This window comes from Silurus aristotelis (assembly GCF_946808225.1).
Source record: "Silurus aristotelis genome assembly, chromosome: 24".
Taxonomy (NCBI): Eukaryota; Metazoa; Chordata; class Actinopteri; order Siluriformes; family Siluridae; genus Silurus; species Silurus aristotelis.
In genome coordinates, this window is record NC_139597.1 from 1,856,536 (window position 1) to 1,878,551 (window position 22,016).

General features: G+C 43.1%; 2 gene segments (V, D, J or C); both read left to right on the forward strand.

Moving 5' to 3' along the window:
- The first annotated feature begins 8 nt into the window (after positions 1–8).
- On the forward strand, positions 9–5,887 carry LOC310718768 (immunoglobulin kappa constant-like). The segment is given in 2 exons: positions 9–103; positions 5,431–5,887.
- A 5,463-nt stretch (positions 5,888–11,350) lies between these two features.
- LOC310718919 (immunoglobulin kappa constant-like) lies at positions 11,351–12,470 on the forward strand. The segment is given in 2 exons: positions 11,351–11,388; positions 12,013–12,470.
- The last annotated feature ends 9,546 nt before the right edge of the window (positions 12,471–22,016 follow it).

Sequence of the window (22,016 nt, forward strand, 5' to 3'; positions counted from 1 at the left end):
GTGTGTGTGTACTGCAGTGTGATGGAGGTTTTTGTACGACGGTTTCATTAGAATGTATCACTGTGGTACACTTTTGGTGGAGGCTCCAAACTCATGGTGAACAGTAAGTGTGTTTTCTTCTTTTTAATATAAAAGACATTTATTTTATTATTAATTACATGAATAAATAAACTTCACCTGAAGGAATGATTTATATTTATAATTGTGTGATTGATATTTATTGTGTATTATTATGCTGTGATGAGGAAAACATTTCAGTATCAGAACTGATCCCATAGAAATGTTCCTGAACATTCAACAAATCTACAATGATGATGTTAAATATGTAAGAATTCCACACTTGCTATAAATTCCACATGCAATAACTCTATAATAAACATGTCATAAATAGAGTTCCTTTGTGCTGATGTTAAATCCAGATGAAAGCTGCTGTGTGTGTTTGTGTTACACAATGAATCTTTCTGGAATCTGCTCCATTTGTATTTGCTGCAGTTCCTCATGCTGAAGGTTTGAACTATAAAGTAATAAGACTTGTTGTGAAAAATGATGTTTCCCAGATAAATGATGGTGTGGAACATGTTTGTTTTGCCTCTGCACTGAAACTGATGTCAGATAATAAAGTCCTCAATGAAAATCAGTCATGAAGTCAGACTTTATTAGACTTAATGACTCTGTAAGATCAGTCAGTTCCACAAAGTTCCACAAATAGTTCTGATGTGTGTATGATGTGTGTGTGTTTCTCCTCTCCAGCGGGTCTCGTGGTGAAGCCGTCCGTGTCTCTGCTCCCTCCGTCCCCTCTGCAGCTGTCTGAAGGATCGTCCTCGCTGCTCTGCCTGCTGTCTGGCTACTCTCCACAGGGGGCGCTGGTGAGCTGGACAGTGGACGGCTCAGTGGTGAAGACCGGCGTTCTGAACAGCGCAGAAGAAGAGAAGAACGGCCGTTACAGCCTCAGCAGCACCCTGACCCTCAGCAAAGACCTCTGGGAAAAGGGGGAGGAGTTTATCTGTAAGGTCTCCCATAACAACGTGGATCATCCAGTCACGTTCAGAAAGAGTCAGTGTGAAGGCGAATAGATCCAAGCTAGAGTTTAACATAGAGCTGCTTCTGATCCATCTACAATAGAGTTTCAATTCTACACAACGCTGCATTTCTGTCTTTACTCTGTTCACTGTCCTGTTGCTCTTCCTGTAGTTTTTGCTGAAATAAAGCTGAGTTTTGGACGTTGTGTGTTTCTTTTATTGGAGTTAATAGTGATGATCAGTGTGATGAGAGAGTGGGATTAGCTGCAGATTCAGTGTGTGTGTTGTGCTTCAGTGAGTTTGACTGAAGGAAGTTGAACATCTGGTGAAGTTTCTGTTCTATTCTGGGAGAAATGAAACTATTCACAGTCACATTCATGTAAATATTAATTACACCTCTGTTACCACTTTTGGTTCTCTGCAAATTGAGAATTTAAATGTAGGCCACTTACAAGTAAAATAATAATCTAAAGCCTCAAAAACAACCACAAGGTTAAAGAGTATGATGATAACAAATGGTACTTTATTTGAAAAAAACATGAGTGAATCTGAAAAATAAAATCAGCAGATGGAGTGCACAGTCAGCACTTCTGATCTAAAGAGAAAACTGTTAAATATTAGATCTCATGAGTAAAGCTCAGAGTTTAATGTACTGTATTTAACAGAAACAATAAGAAAATCATCTATTAAATGCCACTAGTCCTCCTGGGTATAATTATATACACCAGACACGTCTAAATGTCAGAGGAGGCAGTGTCACAGTTATTTATAATAATCAATGCACAAAAAAAACACATTTGTAGTTTTTTTTACACGAACATAACATATGTAGCTTCCAAAAAAATGTCCAGTCAGTCATTTGTATTAATTATTATTTTTAGTTTCCAGGGTCCCATTCTGGGGATTTGTATTGTTCAGTTTCAGCGTGGTGATGTTTATAGTTCTGAGTTTGATGCTCTTTCTTGCCCCCTAGTGGATCAACAGAGAATTGCCTCCCCCTCTACAAACTTTGTAATTCAATTGATGTCCATAAAACTATTTGGAATTCATAATGTGGACTTTAAATGATTGACACTGTGGTCCTAATTCTAAAATGATACAAATTTGACATTCCTTGAAGACCTTTATTTAGAGAGAAAAGAAAAAGTATGTCTGATGATGATTTACAGCCCAGAACAAACTGTACACACTGAGAATATAAAAGTACACAAAATAAAAAAAACAACACAAAACAGCTCTTATGAGTGAAAACTCCTGCTCTACAAAAGAGAATACACTCACAAATACATCAGGAGTAAAATTCAGAGTTATTTATTTGAAAGACAAGAATGAAATGTATCAGTTACAGTGTAAAATATTAACACCTGTAACTAGAATTGTTGTCGTTTCTGTAAAACACTCTGTTTGAGTAAAATACACCATGATGTGATGCTGATCCAAATACTTTGGTCTATTTCTTTATTATTTTATTACTCTACATATCTTTTTGATAAGACATTCCTGTGACAGGTACAGATGAATGATGTGTCATTTAGAAATGATTCCTGAACCATTTATATGATTCATGTGTCTTGTATAGTGATTGGACAGTATTGGACGGATTGGTCTCGGACTGTTCAGGCGTATTAATTGTTTTTTCATTACAAACCGAAGCCCTTGCTAATGTGAAGTCAACGCAAAGATGAACAAATCACTCAGTTGAGCAGAATCATTTCAGTTTCCCATCATTTATGATCTGGTTGTGTTTTGGAACACGATGAAAGAATTTGCATGAGTAGACACTTTGGCGGAAATTTGGCTCCTAAAAAACTCAGACATGAGCACAATAACTGTTATAAAGATCTGTAAAGCGCGAACTTCTTTAAGAGACAGCAGCAAATCAGCCACAGGTAGAGGAAATGCCCTTTGACTCTTCATTCACAATGTAAAAAACTCATATAAAAGACAGGAACATGAGCAAACACTGATGTAGACCAAATACAAATGCAGATTTGGTTAAAGTATGTAAAAATAATTAAATATATATGAGTAGTTATAACAATACATTACATACTGTATGTCACTCCTATGAAAGGGACGTCACAGACAGGATCCATTTACATCAGAAGGATGAATTCAGTAACTCAGACCAGCAAAGAAAGATGTGAAAACTGTAGACGTCACTGGGGGACTTTTTTACTTGTCACATGTACATTACAATAGAGTGAAATTCTTTCTTCACATTTCCCAGTGATGTGAGGAAGCTGAAGTCCGAGTGCAGGATCAGCCATGATACAGCAGCCCTGGAACACAGAGGGTTAAGGGCCTTGTTTAAGGGCCCAAGAGTGGCAGCTTGAAGATACTGGGGTCTGAACCCCTGACCTTCTGATCAGTAACTCTGAGTTTTACCCACTGAGCTCCTACTTCCCATTCTGAGTTACTGAGTTCATCCTTCTGATGTAAATGTTTCCTGTCTGTGACGTCCCTTTCATAGGAGTGACATACAGTATGTCATATTTTATTTATTTTAATTACTTTTACCAAATCTGCACTTTAATTCAGCTTAATCTTTATAAAATAATAACTGTAAACTGTAAGTAAAAAAAAAAAAGAGAATTTAGAAATGTATTTTGACACTTTTATTAATTCTGTGTTTTATACTGATGTGAGAATTAAACTGAATGAATGATGATCTAATGGTTTGTTAATAAATAAATAAATGTTCAGTTAAATATCAGTCTCAGCTCTATAATGTGTCTATTTAATGAATATTAATGTTTTTATAATAAAATATTAACTTTATAATAATGTTAAAAAATCATAAAGAAATGTTGAGTAAATTATATTTACAACAAAATATAAATATAATAAATATTTCCATAAGTCTGTAAAATTGGATGAAGATAATTATTGTGCAGTAAATCAGAAAGAGCAGGAAATGTTTGTAAATCTACAGATGTGAAAGGTGGACTCCTGTTACAGATGTGTTACAGATGTGTGTATTATTGTGTTAGTGTGGTGTGTTTTCTCTCATCCACAGTGTGTGTGATTGTGTGTATCACATCCTCCCCCTCAGCACCTGCAGTCTCTCCCAGCTGCAGCAGTGCTTCTCTGTACACTCTCACTGACCGAGGTTTTTGTACGATGCTCTAACACTGTGTGAACACCCAGTTACTACTGATATAATGAACACTCTGACAGTAGTAATCTCCTGCATCTTCAGTCTGGACTCCACTGATGGTCAGAGTGAAGTCAGTATTCGATCCACTGCCACTGAAACGAGCTGGAATTCCTGACTGTAAGCTTGTAGCATCATAGATCAGGAGTTTAGGAGCTTCTCCAGGTTTCTGCAGGTACCAGTGCAGGTAGCTACCACCATACACACTGCTACTGGTTTTACAGTTGATGGTGACTGTGTTTCCTGGAACAACAGTTTGCACTGAAGGAGTCTGAGTCACAGTCACCTGACCTCTGGATCCTGTAGAGAAACATAGATTGTCCAGAGGGCCAGTGTGCAGATGAAGACGCTGATCAAAGTCATGGTTGCTGTGGGTGAAGTTGCTGATCAGCAGCTCTCAGTCATGAAGTGTTCAAGTCACAGGACTATAAACACTCACAGAGCACTGAAGCATGGACTGCTAATGCAAAGTGTGTGTGTGTGTGTGTGTGTGTGTGTGTGTGTGTGTGTGTGTGTGTGTGTGTGTGTGTGTGTGTGTACTGCAGTGTGATGAGGTTTTTGTACGACGGTTTCATTAGAATGTATCACTGTGGAGGACTTTTGGTGGAGGCTCCAAACTCATGGTGAAAAGTAAGTAAAAGTTGATTCTCTTTATCAGTTACTTTAATAAATAAACTTCAGATAAACTGTAGATTAAAATGATGAGAGTTGAAATTGACATCACATGAAGGATTGATGAGTAATTTATAACAGTATCATAAAGGATCCATAATAAATGTGTATGAACATTCAGCTGCTGTCAGGTCTATAAATGATACATTATATATGAACGATGCAGTAATGAGATTTTTGTTTGATTTCTTGCACATCATTAATTTTATTATTATTTTATTTGAACACAAAGACATTATTGAGATTCGACACCAGAATAAAGCTAAACAAAGTTCTAGTGGCTCCACGATGTAAAGAGGAATTAGAAAATGTTCTCCTACTGCTGGAACACATTTGTGCTGCTGCAGAGTTTCCAGTTTTGTCTCTATTGGAGTTCAGAGCGTTTACAGAATTCACTCAGTGAGAGTTTTAGTGTTGGAACCCAGTTTTAGATGCAGTTCCTGAATAGAAGTGAATAAAACATGAAATCAGAAAGAAAATGGATTCTGGTGTGCAGTTAAAACTTAATTCCCCTCTAAGAGCTTTTCTCACTGTCTAAACGTATAAAACCTTTCTGAACGTGTTTGTGTTTCTCCTCTCCAGCTGCTCCCACCGTGTCTCTGCTCCCTCCGTCCCCTCTGCAGCTGTCTGAGGGATCGTCCTCGCTGCTCTGCCTGCTGTCTGGCTACTCTCCACAGGGGGCGCTGGTGAGCTGGACGGTGGACGGCTCAGTGGTGAAGACCGGCGTTCTGAACAGCGCAGAAGAAGAGAAGAATGGCCGTTACAGCCTCAGCAGCACCCTGACCCTCAGCAAAGACCTCTGGGAAAAGGGGGAGGAGTTTATCTGTAAGGTCTACCATAACAACGTGGATCATCCAGTCACGTTCAGAAAGAGTCAGTGTGAAGGCGAATAGATCCAAGCTAGAGTTTAACATAGAGCTGCTTCTGATCATCTACAATAGAGTTTCAATTCTACACAACGCTGCATTTCTGTCTTTACTCTGTTCACTGTCCTGTTGCTCTTCCTGTAGTTTTTGCTGAAATAAAGCTGAGTTTTGGACGTTGTGTGTTTCTTTTATTGGAGTTAATAGTGATGATCAGTGTGATGAGAGAGTGGGATTAGCTGCAGATTCAGTGTGTGTGTTGTGCTTCAGTGAGTTTGACTGAAGGAAGTTGAACATCTGGTGAAGTTTCTGTTCTATTCTGGGAGAAATGAAACTATTCACAGTCATGTTCATGTAAATATTAATTACACCTCTGCTACCACTTTTGGTTCTCTGCAAAATGAGAATTTAAATGTAGGCCACTTACAAGTAAAAGCATAATTTAAAGCCTCAAAAACAACCACAAGGTTAAAGTGCATGATGATAACAAATGGTATCTGATTTGAAAAATACATAATACATTCACCCAAAAAATTCATATTTTTATTATTTTCCATGAAACAGTTTTTATTATTCATAATGTGGACTTCATAAAAAAAAAACACGAGCAAAAAAGAAATTGAGCAAACAATAATCAAGTCCAAATAAACGTGCAGATTTGATGATAATAAGTGATATTGATTAAAGCATATACGAGGTCACAAGACTGGTAGACTTGAGATTCCGGGGTCTGAACCCCTGACATTCTGATCAGTAACTCAGAGTTTAACCCACTGAGCTCCTACTTCCCATTCTAAGTTACTGAGTTCATCCTTCTGACGTAAATGTTTCCAGTCTTTGACGTCCCTTTCATAGTAGTGACATACAGTGTGTAATGACGTATCCTCATAACATCTAAGGGAGTTTTTCCTTGCCACAGTCTGACTAAAGCTTGCTCATTAGATATAAATGCACACGATTTACCTTGCCTGTTGATTTCGGTAAAGCTGCTTTGAGACAATGTCTGTTGTGAAAAGCGCTATAGAAATAAACTTGACATGACTTGACTTGAGTGTACCGTTATCGTTTCTCACATATTTATTTTTCTCTTTACTTAGTTTAACCAAATCTGCACTTTTATTTGGACTACCTTATTGATTTCACAGGTAGGGAAAGAGACAGATATACTGTCAGAAACACAAGTAGGGACAGAAACAGGGACAGATGTACTGCTTCAGACTATTTCACAAGATCTCCTGCCCTTCATCTCCACAATCATCAATGGGTCCTTAACATCTGGCTATATGCCAACTACCTATAAGCGAACAAGGGTCAATTCCATCTTGAAGAAACCTGCTCTGGATCCATCAGACATAAACAACTACAGACTACGGTATCACTTCTCTGGTTTTTAAACCAACTTTCTGTCTATCTCTCACAGAACAACCTCCATGATCCAAACCAGTCTGGCTTCAAAGCGGCACATTCCACAGAGACGGCCCTTTTGGCTGTTTCTGAGAAACTGCATGCTGCTAGGTCAGTCAAGCTGTCATCTGTACTTATCTTCCTTGACCTTTCAGCAGCGACTGAAAGCAGCGACACACTTATCCACAAGACTCTCTTGTGTACCCTCAGGAGCAGGGGCATAGCCATCATTTCAAAAGTGGGGGGGACGAAATAACTTTTTATTAAAAGTGCAGGGGACATGTCCCCCGGCGTCCCCCGCGTAATCTATGCCCCTGCTCAGGAGCCTCGGTGTCTGCAGAACAGCATGGGAATGGTTTGCTCCCTACCTGAAAGGTTGCTGCCCCGTGCAGACTCACTACTGGTGTCCCACAAGGCTCGGGACTTGGTCCCCTCCTTCTCTCCCTCAATAGCCACTCCATTGGTAAAGTCATATCCTCACCTGGGTTTTCTTACCACTGCTATGCTGATGATACTCAACTCCTCTTTTCTTTCCCTCCCTTAGATACCACAGCATCCATTTGGATCTTGGCATGCTTAACAGACATATCTTCATGGATAAGTGCAATCAATTAAATCTCAACCCCAGCAAAACAGAACTGCTGGTCATCCCAGGTGATTCATCTCCATGTCAAGATCTTAGAATAACTCTTCATGACTCTCTGCTCTCCCCTTCAGCCACTGCTCACAACCTTGGGATAACTATGGACAATAAAATGTCCTTCTCATCACATGTTGCTAATGTTGCTTGTTCTTGTCGATTTCTTCTCTACAACATCCAAAGGATTCAACCATTTCTGTCCACACAGGCTGCCCAGGTGCTTTTTCCTTCTTTTGTCATTTCAAGACTGGACTACTGCAACTCTCTGCATTTGAACTGAGTGCTGATATTAAGCCACATTGTTCCTCTCCTCTTTAGTCCGGAGGATGCGGCACCTCTGGTTCCGAATGAAATTTATATTTTGATTTGTTTGATCACAGAACAGTTTTCCACTTTGTCTTAGTACATTTTTAATGAGTTTTGGTCCAGAAAGGATGTATGGTATTTGTTTGTAGCACATTTTAGTATTATCTGTTATTTCTTTTTGCTTGTTTTTATTTTTTTATTTTATTCTTATTAATTATTGTATCACATTTCACATTCACAATGTTATTTCTTTTTTGTTTATTATTTCTTTTTGCTTATTAATTACTTTTTAATATTTGTACCACTCAGTATAACCAAAGAAAGTGTACTCATTGTATCCACAGTACGTGTTTAACGTGTGCGCATGAGCAAAGTCTTATTCAAGGTCAATAGTTCTATTGATAGTCTTATAAGTAGGTTCCGTTTCCAGAGACTATACATTTTGTTTCCCTTAAATCATTAAAGGATTTTGCCACCATTAAATCATTATACTGAGAAAGCATCTTACATTTTGGAGATAATGGTGGCAGATAATGTGCCTGTTGTTAAATAAAAAATAAGATGCGGTTACCAATGACAAATAAGAAATCGAGGTGTTACCCGGACACTAAGAAAAGAGTATAAAAAGGCCGCGTTTGTGCTGTAACTTTGGTGTCAGGGTGCGAGCGAAACAAAAGGCAGAAGCCGGAGAACAGCTTGCTTGGGTTTTAATGAGATGCGTGAGAGAGAGATACTCCTATGCTCCACAAGTTGGCTGTGAGATGGAAGAGAAGGAAAGATTCTGGAGTGAATTAGATGATGTGGTAGATGGTGTACCTAGGAAAGAACGATTGGTGATTGGGGCAGACTTTAATGGGCATGTAGGTGAAGGGAACAGAGGTGATGAGGAGGTGATGGGTAGGTATGGTTTTAAGGAGAGGAATGTGGAAGGGCAGATGGTGGTAGATTTTGCTAAAAGGATGGAAATGGCAGTGGTGAACACGTATTTTAAGAAGAAGGAGGATCATAGGGTGACGTGTAAGAGTGGAGGAAGGTGCACACAGGTGGATTATCTTCTGTGTAGGAGATGCAACCTGAAGGAGATTGGAGACTGTAAGGTGTTGGCCGGGGACAGTGTAGCTAGACAGCATCGGATGGTGGTCTGTAGGATGGTTTTGGAGGCGAAGAAGAGGAGGAGGAGAGTGAGGACTGAAACAAGAATAAGATGGTGGAAACTGAAGGAGGAAGAGTGTAGTGTGAGGTTCAGGGAAGAGGTCAGACAGAGGCTCAGTGGTGTTAAGGAGGTGTTGGATGATTGGGAAACTACTGCAGGAGTGATGAGGAAGTCAGCTAGAAAAGTACTTGGTGTAACATCTGGAAATAAAAAGCAAGACAAGGAGACGTGGTGGTGGAATGAGGAAGTGCAGGAGAGCATAAGGAGAAAGGGGTTGGCAAAACAGAAGTGGGATCGACAGAGTGATGAGAAAAGTAGGCAGGAGTACAAGGAGATGCGGCAGCAGGTTAAGAGGGATGTGGCGAAAGCCAAGGAAAAGGCATATGAGGAGCTGTATGAGAGGTTGGACACTAAGGAAGGAGAAAAGGATTTGTACCGATTGGCCAGGCAGAGGGACCGAGCTGGGAAGGATGTACTGCAAGTTAGAGCAATAAAGGATGGAGAGGAAAATGTGTTGACTAGTGAGGAGAGTGTGTTGAGCAGGTGGAGGGAGTATTTTGAGCAGCTGATGAATGAGGAAAATCTAAGAGAGAGAAGGTTGGATGATGTGGAGTTGGTGAAGAAGGAAGTGGATAGGATTAGTAAGGAGGAAGTAAGAGCAGCGATTAAGAGGATGAAGAATGGAAAGTCGGTTGGACCAGATGACATACTGGTAGAAGCGTGGAGATGTTTAGGAGAGATGGCAGTGGAGTTTTTGACCAGATTGTTTAACAGGATTTTGGAAGGTGAGAAGATGCCTGAGGAATGGAGAAGAAGTGTGCTGGTACCAATCTTTAAGCATAAAGGAGATGTGCAGTCTTGCAGTAACTACAGGGGAATTAAGTTGATCAGTCACACCATGAAGTTATGGGAAAGAGTAGTGGAAGCCAGGCTGAGAGAAGAGGTGACTATCTGTAAACAACAGTATGGTTTCATGCTGAGGAAGAGCACCACAGATGCCTTATTTGCTTTAAGAATGTTGATGGAGAAGTATGGAGAAGATGGACAGAAGGAATTGCATTGTGTATTTGTGGATTTAGAGAAAGCGTACGACAGGGTGCCAAGAGAGGAGTTGTGGTATTGTATGAGGAAGTCAGGTGTGTCAGAGAAGTATGTGAGGGTGGTGCAGGACATGTATGAGGACAGTGTGACGGCAGTGAAGTGTGCAGTAGGAACGACAGACTGGTTCAGGGTGAAGGTTGGACTGCATCAAGGATCGGCCCTGAGCCCTTTCCTGTTTGCAGTGGTGATGGACAGGTTGACGGACAAAGTCAGACAGGAGTCTCCCTGGACTATGATGTTTGCTGATGATATTGTGATTTGTTGTGAGAGTAGGGAGCAGGTTGAGAAAAGCCTGGAGAGGTGGAGATATGCGCTGGAGAGAAGGGGAATGAAACTCAGTAGGAGTAAGACAGAATACATGTGTGTGAATGAGAGGGAGGGCAGTGGAGTTGCGCGGTTGAAGGGAGAAGAGGTGGAGAAGGTGGAGGAATTCAGGTACCTGGGGTCAACAGTGCAAAGTAATGGTGAGTGTTTTAGAGAAGTGAAGAAAAGAGTGCAGGCAGGGTGGAGTGGGTGGAGAAGAGTGACAGGAGTGATTTGTGATAGTAGGGTATCTGCAAAAATGAAAGGGAAAGTTTATAGGACTGTGGTGAGACCTGCGATGTTGTATGGATTAGAGACAGTGGCATTGAGTAAAAGACAGAAGGTGGAGCTGGAGGTAGCAGAGCTGAAGATGTTGAGGTTTTCGTTGGGAGTGACGAGGATGGATAAGATTAGAAATGAGTTTATTAGAGGGACAGCGCATGTAGGATGTTTTGGTGACAAGGTGAGGGAGGCGAGATAGAGATGGTTTGGACATGTGCAGAGGAGGGACATGAATTATATTGGTAGAAGAATGCTGAGGATGGAGCCACCAGGTAGGAGGAAAAGAGGAAGACCAAGGAGGAGGTTTATGGATGTGGTGAGGGAAGACATGCAGGTAGTTGGTGTAAAAGAGGCAGATGTAGAGGACAGGGTGGGTATGGAGACAGATGATCCGCTGTGGTGACCCCTAATAGGAGCAGCCGAAAGAAGAAGAAGAAGAAGAAGACTGTGGTGGACTTTTGGTGGAGGCTCCAAACTCATGGTGAAAAGTAAGTAAAAGTTGATTCTCTTTATCAGTTACTTTAATGAATAAACTTCAGATAAACTGTAGATTAAAATGATGAGAGTTGAAATTGACATCACATGAAGGATTGATGAGTAATTTATAACAGTATCATAAAGGATCCATAATAAATGTGTATGAACATTCAGCTGCTGTCAGGTCTATAAATTATACATTATATATGAACGATGCAGTAATGAGATTTTTGTTCGATTTCTAGCACATCATTAATTTCATTATTATTTTATTTGAACACAAAGACATTAATGAGATTCGACACCAGAATAAAGCTGAACAAAGTTCTAGTGGCTCCACGATGTAAAGAGGAATTAGGAAATGTTCTCCTACTGCTGGAACACATTTGTGCTGCTGCAGAGTTTCCAGTTTTGTCTCTATTGGAGTTCAGAGCGTTTACAGAATTCACTCAGTGAGAGTTTCAGTGTTGGAACCCAGTTTTAGATGCAGTTCCTGAATAGAAGTGAATGAAACATGAAATCAGAAAGAAAATGGATTCTGGTGTGCAGTTAAAACTTAATTCCCCTCTAAGAGCTTTTCTCACTGTCTAAACGTATAAAACCTTTCTGAACGTGTTTGTGTTTCTCCTCTCCAGCTGCTCCCACCGTGTCTCTGCTCCCTCCGTCCCCTCTGCAGCTGTCTGAGGGATCGTCCTCGCTGCTCTGCCTGCTGTCTGGCTACTCTCCACAGGGGGCGCTGGTGAGCTGGACAGTGGACGGCTCAGTGGTGAAGACCGGCGTTCTGAACAGCGCAAAAGAAAATAAGAACGGCCGTTACAGCCTCAGCAGCACCCTGACCCTCAGCAAAGACCTCTGGGAAAAGGGGGAGGAGTTTATCTGTAAGGTCTCCCATAACAACGTGGATCATCCAGTCACGTTCAGAAAGAGTCAGTGTGAAGGCGAATAGATCAAAGCTAGAGTTTAACATAGAGCTGCTTCTGATCCATCTACAATAAAGTTTCAATTCTACACAACGCTGCATTTCTGTCTTTACTCTGTTCACTGTCCTGTTGCTCTTCCTGTAGTTTTTGCTGAAATAAAGCTGAGTTTTGGACGTTGTGTGTTTCTTTTATTGGAGTTAATAGTGATGATCAGTGTGATGAGAGAGTGGGATTAGCTGCAGATTCAGTGTGTGTGTTGTGCTTCAGTGAGTTTGACTGAAGGAAGTTGAACATCTGGTGAAGTTTCTGTTCTATTCTGGGAGAAATGAAACTATTCACAGTCATGTTCATGTAAATCTCATTTACACCTCACTGATCTCTCTTTCTCTTTATTTCTCATTAATATACATTTATTATTTATAATAAACCAGTTAAACACATTTTTCCTTTTAGTTCCAGGTTGGATTCAGGTTATATGTCTATATGTCTTCTTATTGATCATGTTAATCAAATGTTACAAAAATGAAAGTAGTGCAGAAATCTCCTTTCCTCCTCACTCATGAAGAAACAATATTTTAAGCATAATTTACAACATTCTTTTAGATGTGGAACACTGGCCTGGTCTTCATCACAGCTAAACAGAACTTTTGAAATTGGGAAAGCAGACAGATTTACATTCAGTTTATTTAGTCTGAGACACAGGAGCATCTGTAGTTAGAGAACGAACACAGATACAGAGTATTCCTAACTTTGTGAAATTACACCAAAAGTCCTTCCCTTGATCCAGCTGGAATCATGAATAATATTTTACATGGAAATTCCAACTGTGTAGAAGCTGCCTGATCTGCTTTCAGCAGTGAAAATATTTAAGGTGTCACACTGCACCCTAGTGGTGAATGACTCCTATCATTGCAGACACTCTAAAGTTTAATATGAGGGAGTTATAAACACCATCATTTATATACAGAAAACTATTTCTTCATTATCCTTCATGGCATATCATATTTATATTTTTCAGTATTTATTCTTGGGGTGTTTTGGTATCATTTTTATCACTTAACCGAGTTCAGGTTGTTTCTGTGCATGTGCACAGGGTATTTGGTCATGAGCAAATGTCTTGGCACTATAATTATAATATCATCATTGAATATGCAGGAAAAAACAATAAAACAAGTCATGCAAATAAAAGAAAAGGAAAGGTATAAAAGTGCATGCACAAACTGCGATATCTCCATTTTTTCATAGAACTACTAAGCTTTATTTCTTTATAATAATGTTTTCTGCTATTACAGCCCTGGTTTCAGGATTTTAGGATGACTGGAAGGGCTCTTTTCTTGTCAGTTTTTGACTTTCTCTAGTTTCCCCACCAGATGTCTCCAGTGAGTTCCTTTGACCTTCCCTGATGTCATCATGTGTGTCATTGTCTTTGTCTATTTAAAATCCCCCTTTGTGTCAGATGTTAGTCAATTCTTGACTTTATGTGGTCTATCTGCTGCCCCCGCGACCCGAATTACGGATAAGCGGGAGAAAATGAATGAATGAATGAATGAACACTTACTTAAAACTTTGCAGAGACTCACCACAACAGTGCATGAAAGTCAACAAGGAATGTTTAAACTATATATTGCTTTCCCATATTTTAAAATATATTTCAACATATTGGAACACAAATGGTCACCACCAGTCACACAAATTATTCAGAGTGGGCCTAGTCAAATTATTAGCAATGGAAAAAAGTTAAGCACTAAATAATATGCAGAGAAATTTTGAGTTTTTTTAAAGAAGGGAACTTTTTTTGTGGAGAAAGCTAATTAACACTTTCTGGTCCACGTTAGAGCCCTGGAAACATGCCGCTGTAAATGGATGCCTCAATATCCATAAACCCCGTAACAATCCATAAACACCAGAGGTGCAGAATGGGGCCTGGATCAACAATATGTCAAACAAATTCCCACAACTTCTGGTCTGAACCATAGTATTGACAGTTCACAAGGTATTCATTTCTGTAATAGACTCAGACTTTCATGAACATGAACAGGCAGAAGGGTATATGCAATAAGAGACCAGAGAAGCAGGTGTGACTGGTGAAAACTGACTACAAAGGACCACCCCTTAGTTATGGGACATAAATATATGGGGTTCATTTTCATGGATGGAGAAATTTAAAGACAGCACAAGACATTTTTTACCTGTCTCAGCACTTTAAAGGGTTCCTGGTTCTGCAGAGCTCACTTCCTGGGGGCCATGTCTATCTGACAGCAATACTCGCTGACAAAGACAGAAATAAGGTACCAGATGGTGGTGCCTATGGCAGATTCCTCCTCATTGTTTCTACGACTGTATAGCTGATTTGCTTGCTGAAACTAGATGCAGTCAAATTTACGCCTAATCTGCAAACAAGTGCCAATCTAAACAGAAGTTTTGTTAGATTCTGTAGATTTTTTTGTGAAGAAGTGTGATTTTTGGCCATATAGCAAACAATAGCTTTTATTTGTCACATAAACATCACAGCGACATTCATTCTCCACATATCCCAGCTTGCTCAGAAGCAGGGGTTAGAGCACAGGGTCAGCCATGACACAGCACCCCTGGAGTGCAGAGGGTTAAGGCCCTTGCTCAAGGTCTCAGGAGTGGCAGCTTGGTGATACTGGGGTTTGAACCCCTGACCTTCCGATCAGTAACCTTAACCACTGAGCTTCCATCCCCCATATACTCACTATTGGGGGCTTAGCCAAGACACTGTTAGGTATAACTTTCCCCTCTTTTGGTCCAGTGCATACACTATTGTACTAATCCTTCTGTAAGACTTGTCAAAGAGGGCGTTTAGTCACTTTGAGTACTTTGTAATGCCATGTGGACTATCTTCAGCGCTAGCAGCATTTCAGCAACAACATTCTGATTTATTACCCAGGTGATGCCACCCACGTTTAGCAGGTAAATAGCATATGTAACTTAGAAAGCTCTATATAAAGGGAAACTAAAGGCTAAGGCTAAATTATAGGAAAGAGGAAGTGCTTAAGGACCAGGACATGGTCTTTTCCATAACACACTAGCCAGTACCTACCACAGTGAAGAATGATGAATTTTGCCTAATGTTTACCCATTTCTATTGACTTTTCATAATAAGAGATTGTTGTGTTTGAGGACTGTCCTTTCTCAGTAATCAGGACGGAGTCCAAGTTCCAACTCAATGGGCTTATTTTCTAAAAAGGTGTCTTCAGCTGAGAGGAGCAGTATAACTGTATAACAGAATAACAACAGTTGTTGGAGGAGGGTCTCTATTCATTTAGTCATCTACAGTGACTACAAGAACCTAGAGTATATCAAAACACAGAATTCCTGACAGATTTGTGGGGCAATTCATTTTGCCTCTGTTAGGAATATGTTTCATGTTTCCCATGTCAAACCAGTCAGTGCAGGTTCCGCCACATTAGGCATCCTCCCCTACATTCTTCCAGCTGCAGTATCTAATTGATTATGAGGGCTAAAAAACATGGACCTGAGAAAATGTACTGGGTGTCATCTTATTATCTACTAAGTCATCTTCTATGACATGAATTTTATACAAGCCACCCCAGGCCTAGAGGCAAGCCCAGCTGAAGTACTGCTCCTGGAGGTAGCAATTTACAGCAGGGGGGCTACAACACAATCCATCACACGTTCATATTCATCAGATTACAGATCACACTCCTGATTCCACTCCAAACTAAATTCACAATGCACAATTCCTGTAAAGTAAAGTGTGTCATTATGTATAAGTTGCTACCAAGAATTCTGTTTAGTGTTTGTCTGCCTAGATTTTGAGTTCCTAGACTGAGTTCCTAGATTGTTAGTCCATGTCTAGTCCAGTTTAGGATTTCTGCAGGTTTTGGAAAGCCAAATTTATGACTTTTTTAGACCTTTTTGAGACCATATAAAATATAATTTAAGAATTATATCACAATATCAAAAACACACAAATGCATTGTTAGCTGTTAACTGGCCTTAACCGGACCTTAAATAAAACATTTTTTCAAGCCAAGTTTTACTAAACTTGCACTTCCCAATATCTGAAAAATAAAATCTGTATTACAGCTGTGGTACGATCCGAGAGAGATTTGCAGCAATAACAGGAAGCTGATTGGCTGTTGCATGTTGGTCTCATTTGTGGTCAAAATACTTATATTTAGACAAGCGAAAGAAAGAACTACAACACCATGGAAACACAGGGGAAAAAAACTTTCTAAAGTGTTAAATAGAGCATTTTAATGAGCAGCAGAGTCAGCGTTACATGGACATCGAAACATTATGTCCTGTTTAAAATTATTTAAGAACAAGCACAGCAAATTTAAGACTTTTTAAAGCCTTAAATTGAGATTTTTAGATTTAAGACTTTTTTAGACAGCGCAGAAACCCTGTTCTGCTAAACGCCTTGACTGTTTACTCTCAGTGCTTTTGAATTATGTCTCCGTCGTGTTTGCTCGCGTTACATAAAACCATTGACTGCCTGCACTTTGCTCTCTTCCCTATTTCTTACATGTTTATTAAAGTTTGAAGTGCCAATTTTGCACAATTAACTATAAATAGACTCTTTAATAATAAAACAGTGATCATTAGTGAAGTGTTGTGCAATACTAAAGAGACATGGTCTCACTTTGGAGGTAAATTCTGGCATATTCTCGTTTTTGAGCTCGTGATGCGTACAAGACGTCCGTGCTAGCCTTTAATGAGCTCGCTGGTGGATCAGCCCTTGAGCCACTGATCTTAGGAATTGAGTCTGATATTTAAAAAGACAGCAGAAAAGATTCTCTGTTCATTTTAATTTCAGATTCTCTCAGACACATTGCTTAGTTTGTACAGCACAGTGTGTGATAAAATATTTAATATAGAAGCTGAGAAGTCACTTCTGTAAATTAATCGTCCATTTGATCTGAATAAACGTGTGTAACGTCTGTTAACACACCACTAATGAACAGGATTAAAGCTTCTCCATTGACTTGACGGCGACTTGGAACCACAGCAAAGTCATCTGAAGCCGTGTTTTCATGCACGAGTTCGTCTCGATCACATACAGTATTAAAACTCACTTTGATGTGTCTACAGGACAGATGGGATTCAAAGTCTAAATTTCAATAGTGCATTTTTGAACCATGATAATGTGTAACTGGGAGTCCAGAGACTGTCAACTGGTTGGCATAGTGTCCTACAGTATCAATTCCAGTTTCTTCTGATGTGCCTTGTGCTGGTCTGAGAATTGTAGCCTGAACAGCAGCTAAAATGATGTGGTGAGCTGGTTTTATATCTCTTGGATGAAGCATGTGATGGCTTCTATTCTCCTGGGTTGATAACTGGAAGAGCTACTCACCAATCTGCCACTGCTGGAAAGGCCCTTAACACTCAATTACTCAGCTATGTAACTGAGATAACTGCAAGTCGCTTAGGGTAAGGACATCTGCCAAATGCCATAAATGTAAATAAATTTAGATAAGTTTGAAAGGACCATTTCGCTCATAAACCAGACAGCGCTGCTGGTTACCTCAGTGTGTTTGATATAGTGATAGTTATCTGTTTGGAATGAGTAATGGACTTGGAAGAAATCTTTCGGGTGTGTGTTGGAACTTTAAATCACCTTGTATCCTCATCTATGACCCCTTTTTATTTACCATCAGAAAATTCTAAATAAAAGCATTTATAATAGTAAGTAAAAGGGACAAATGAACTTGTGAAATTTATAGAAATAATAATAATACTCTTAATAATGTGTAGAGTTTGAAGCTGTCACAGAAAGATCTTTCTTTCTGAATATCTTGGGTTTTTACTTTATGGAAAGGTATTGTGTTTATTTAACATGTGTAGAATTAGGATTATTCACTTTGAAATTACAGTGGAACCTCGGAGCTCGCGGCCTCAGCGCTCGCGACCTCGCATGCTCGCGACTTTCATTCCGACCGCCGACTCTCATTCAGATCGGCTCGTAAGCAACCGCGAGCTGCTCAAAACGCTAGTTTTAACATTTCTAATCAAGGTTTATCTCATTAAAATTGTCTAATAATTAAGTGTTATGGAGTGAAATAGTGTTATTTACTCATTTAAATCGATTTTGTATTGTGTTCTTTGGGTTTTTACTGGGTTGAAAGGGGCGTATCAAAAGGTCGCGAAAATTCGGAATTTGCGACCGGTCTTGGTCCCTAACCCTCGCGAGCTCCGAGGTTCCACTGTATATTGAAGTTGTGTAATAATTCTGCAACAGCGACATCTACAGGTGAACAGTGTGTAGTGATACTTAATAACGTCTCTAGGTTACGACCGTAACCATAGTTCCCCGAGGGAACGAGACGCTGCGTCAAAACGCTATGGGAACGCCCCTGCGTGACCACGCTCTGAACCACGTGTGAAATCTAGCCAATAGGCAAGCCGTGACGTCATAGACAGGCGACGTCGCGTAAACCAGGAAGCTACAAGATGGCTGTGCGGTGGTAGCGACATTAGCTTCTGCAAAGAGAGAAGGTTAGCGCCGCAGGGATGCAGGGAGTGTGGCACGGAGACGCAGCATCTCGTTCCCTCGGGGAACTATGGTTACGGTCGTAACCTAGAGACGTTCACCTTCAGGAACTCGAGCTGCGTCGAAACGCTATGGAAACGAGTGTCCAATCACGCCACACTGACCAGACCCTGCCGAAAGAGTGAGGGCCTCGGCACCCGCACGCAGAACAGAGGAGCCCGGGGTGGCTCTAAGGTCAAGGCCATAAAACCAGACACCAGCGTCACAGTCCCGGAGTGACACTCCAGTGGACCTGGCCGCAGAGGCCGCCACACTCCGGCGGAGCGAGCCCTGACTGCGATCGGAGCGGGGACCAGGACTCGCAGCCAAACAACTGCACCCACCACCGCCAAGGACTCGTCCTGTGGAGATAAGCACCCAGTGCTCGCACTGGACACAGCCGGGTCTCGTAACCCCTGGTCGGGGGCTATAAACAGATGAGGGCAGAATGCCTGTAAGACGACACATCATGTGGGAGCACCCAGCGTGTAAGGAACACCCTGGCCACGCCAGGGGGCAACTCCAGGTGGGACGAGGCAACTGCCAAGACCCAGACAGGCACCCTGAGTCGCGTCCCGGGCCACAGCCTCCGGGCGCCGCGGAGGAAACGTGTCACCAATGGGACCTACCCAGTGAACACGGAAACCCTCAGGGTCGAAGGGGTTAACCCTGCGGCAAACTGTACCTGCAAAAACACCAGAACTGAACCGACCGGGCAGTTAACTGGGTCCAAGTCATGGTGCTCACACCGTGACGCGAACAGTCGCCATCGTGCGGCGTACGACCTCCTCGTGGAGGGAGCACTGGAGTGGAGAAGGGCCTCTACTACCTCGGTAGAGAGAACAGCCGCCATGAACTGTGCCCCCTTAGGAGCCACAGCCTCCACAACCCCGGGCGGGGGTGAACCAGGGTTCCGCCCGCCCTTGAGGTGCCACCAGGAGGAGAAGACTTCCTCCCGGCGAACTCATACCAGAACTCCCGAGAGCAGCGCGACTGGGTGGAAAGGCGTACAGGCGTAACCTTGCCAAGACCGTCCCATGGCAGCCACTGTCTCGACAGGGCGTCTGCTCAGACATCCAACCGTCCCAGGTCGTAAACGGCTCTAAATGAGAGGAGTTCGTCCCGGGACCACAAGAGGACCCCCTGCGCCAGCTGATTGCAGGGGCGAGACCGGAGGCCCCCCTGGTGGTAGATGTACGAGACCACCGCAGTATCGTCCGCGCGGACCAACACATAGTGATCTCTAAGGACTGGGAGGAAGTGTTGTAACCCCAACAACACTGCCAGCATCTCCTGGCAACCTACGTGCCACAAGAGACGTGGGCCGCTCCACAGACACCGGGCGGAGTGGCCACTCATGACAACCCCCCCCCCACCCTGTGAGGGAAGCGTCCGTCGTTAGCATTACGCGACGACAAGGAGTCTCTAAAACGGGGCCTCGGGACAGAACGTAGGGTCCTACCATGCAGCCAAGGCTCAAAGGGCACACCGTGAGACCTTGATGGTACGATACAGACTTCCTCAGGGGGAGAACCCTCCTGCCCCGGAGCCACCACTGGAGGGGCCACATGCGGAGAAGTGAGGATGACTACAAACCGGGCGGGAGACCGTGCCCGTAACCCGGCCGAGTCTCACACCACACCGAGAAAGCGGTTCTCCGCGCTGGGGAAAGTACACTTTACCCGGCGTTTCAGTCTGAACCCCAATACCCTCATGCAGGCGAGAACAGCATTTCAATGCCGAACCGCCTGGCGCTCTAACAAACCAACATCAACCAATCGTCGATATAATACAAAATGCGGATGCCCTAAAGCCGCAGCGGGGTTAGTGCCGCGTTCACGCACTCTGTGAAGGCACGGGGTGAGAGCGCTAGGCCGAACGGAAGGACCGATATTGGTAAGCTTCGCCCCGAAAGCAACCTCAGGAACCTCCCGTGTGCGGTGAAGGACGGGACTCGACCTGAGACACGACTTCTCTAAACGAGAAACCTGAACCCGAGCCTCAAAAGCGAGTGGTTCAAGGAGTGGAGATCCAGAATGGGATGCAACCCACCGTCCTACTTCGGAACAACGAAGCACGGGCTGTAGCAGCCTGACTCTCTGAACAAGGAGGAGGGAACCACCTCGATGGCCCGTTTCCTCAGGAGAGCACGCACCACCTGTCCCAGGACCAGAGCCTGCACGGGTCCCACCAGGGCGAGACACATCCCGTTGAACCGGGAAGGAGAAGACGCGAACCGAATGTACGCAGCCGAATGGCCCTTCTCCATAGTACGCAGGACCCCTTGAGAGACTCCAGGCAGCCCTCCAGACTGACAGAAAGTCTCCACAGGGAGAACCAACCCCTCGGGGCCGGGCCCTGACCCACTCAGAGCGGCTGGAGCGGTGCACTGCAGCCGACTACACCTCCTGAGAGGCGGCGGATCCCCCCCATCCGCAGCGACCATAAGGGCGGAATACGGGGAGCAAACCGCTGGAGAACGCTGCGCCCTGAACACGACCCGTGGCAGGGCTAGCAGACAGTCCTCCTGAACCCGAACGGCAGGAGCAGCGCACTGCGGCCGTTGAAGCCCCCTGAGAGGCAGCGGATGACCCCCATCCGCAACGAACCTCCGGGCGGAAATAAGGGAGTTAACCGCAAAAGGGAGGCAGCGTTCTGAACACCCTGTGGCAGGGCCGACAGACCGGCCTCCCGGTGGTGCCAGGGAGGGACGAGCGCCGTAGCATGAGGTGCGCACCCACCGCCCTCTAAGATGCAAGCCATCAGGCCTACACACCACAGCCCGTTCACTAGAGGCGGGGACGACCATCAGGCCGTCCAGCCCCTCCTCGGGCTCAGAGTGTCGCCATGGGCCCCTAGGACCTCCCCGCGGGAATCGGGTGGCAACACTCTCACCGGGCTACTTCGCTGTGCCTGGACGTACCAGGGCGAGGCTGCTGCCGAGCAGCCCCATCGGAGCAGCGAGGAACCACCACTGAAACGCCACCGCAGTCTCCTGAACCCGTCAGCAATCGCCCTCACCTACAGCGTTACCAGGTCAGGCCAGGAGGGGACACCATGGCGCTCAGAAGGAAGCTCGCATCATCCCCCATAGCAGGCCAGCCCGGTATGCCTGCAACATACCCATCGTGTGGAAGCAACCCGAAGTCTGACCTGCCGCGTAGCCCTACCCACCAGAGCCAAGCGGCTCTACGTAGAC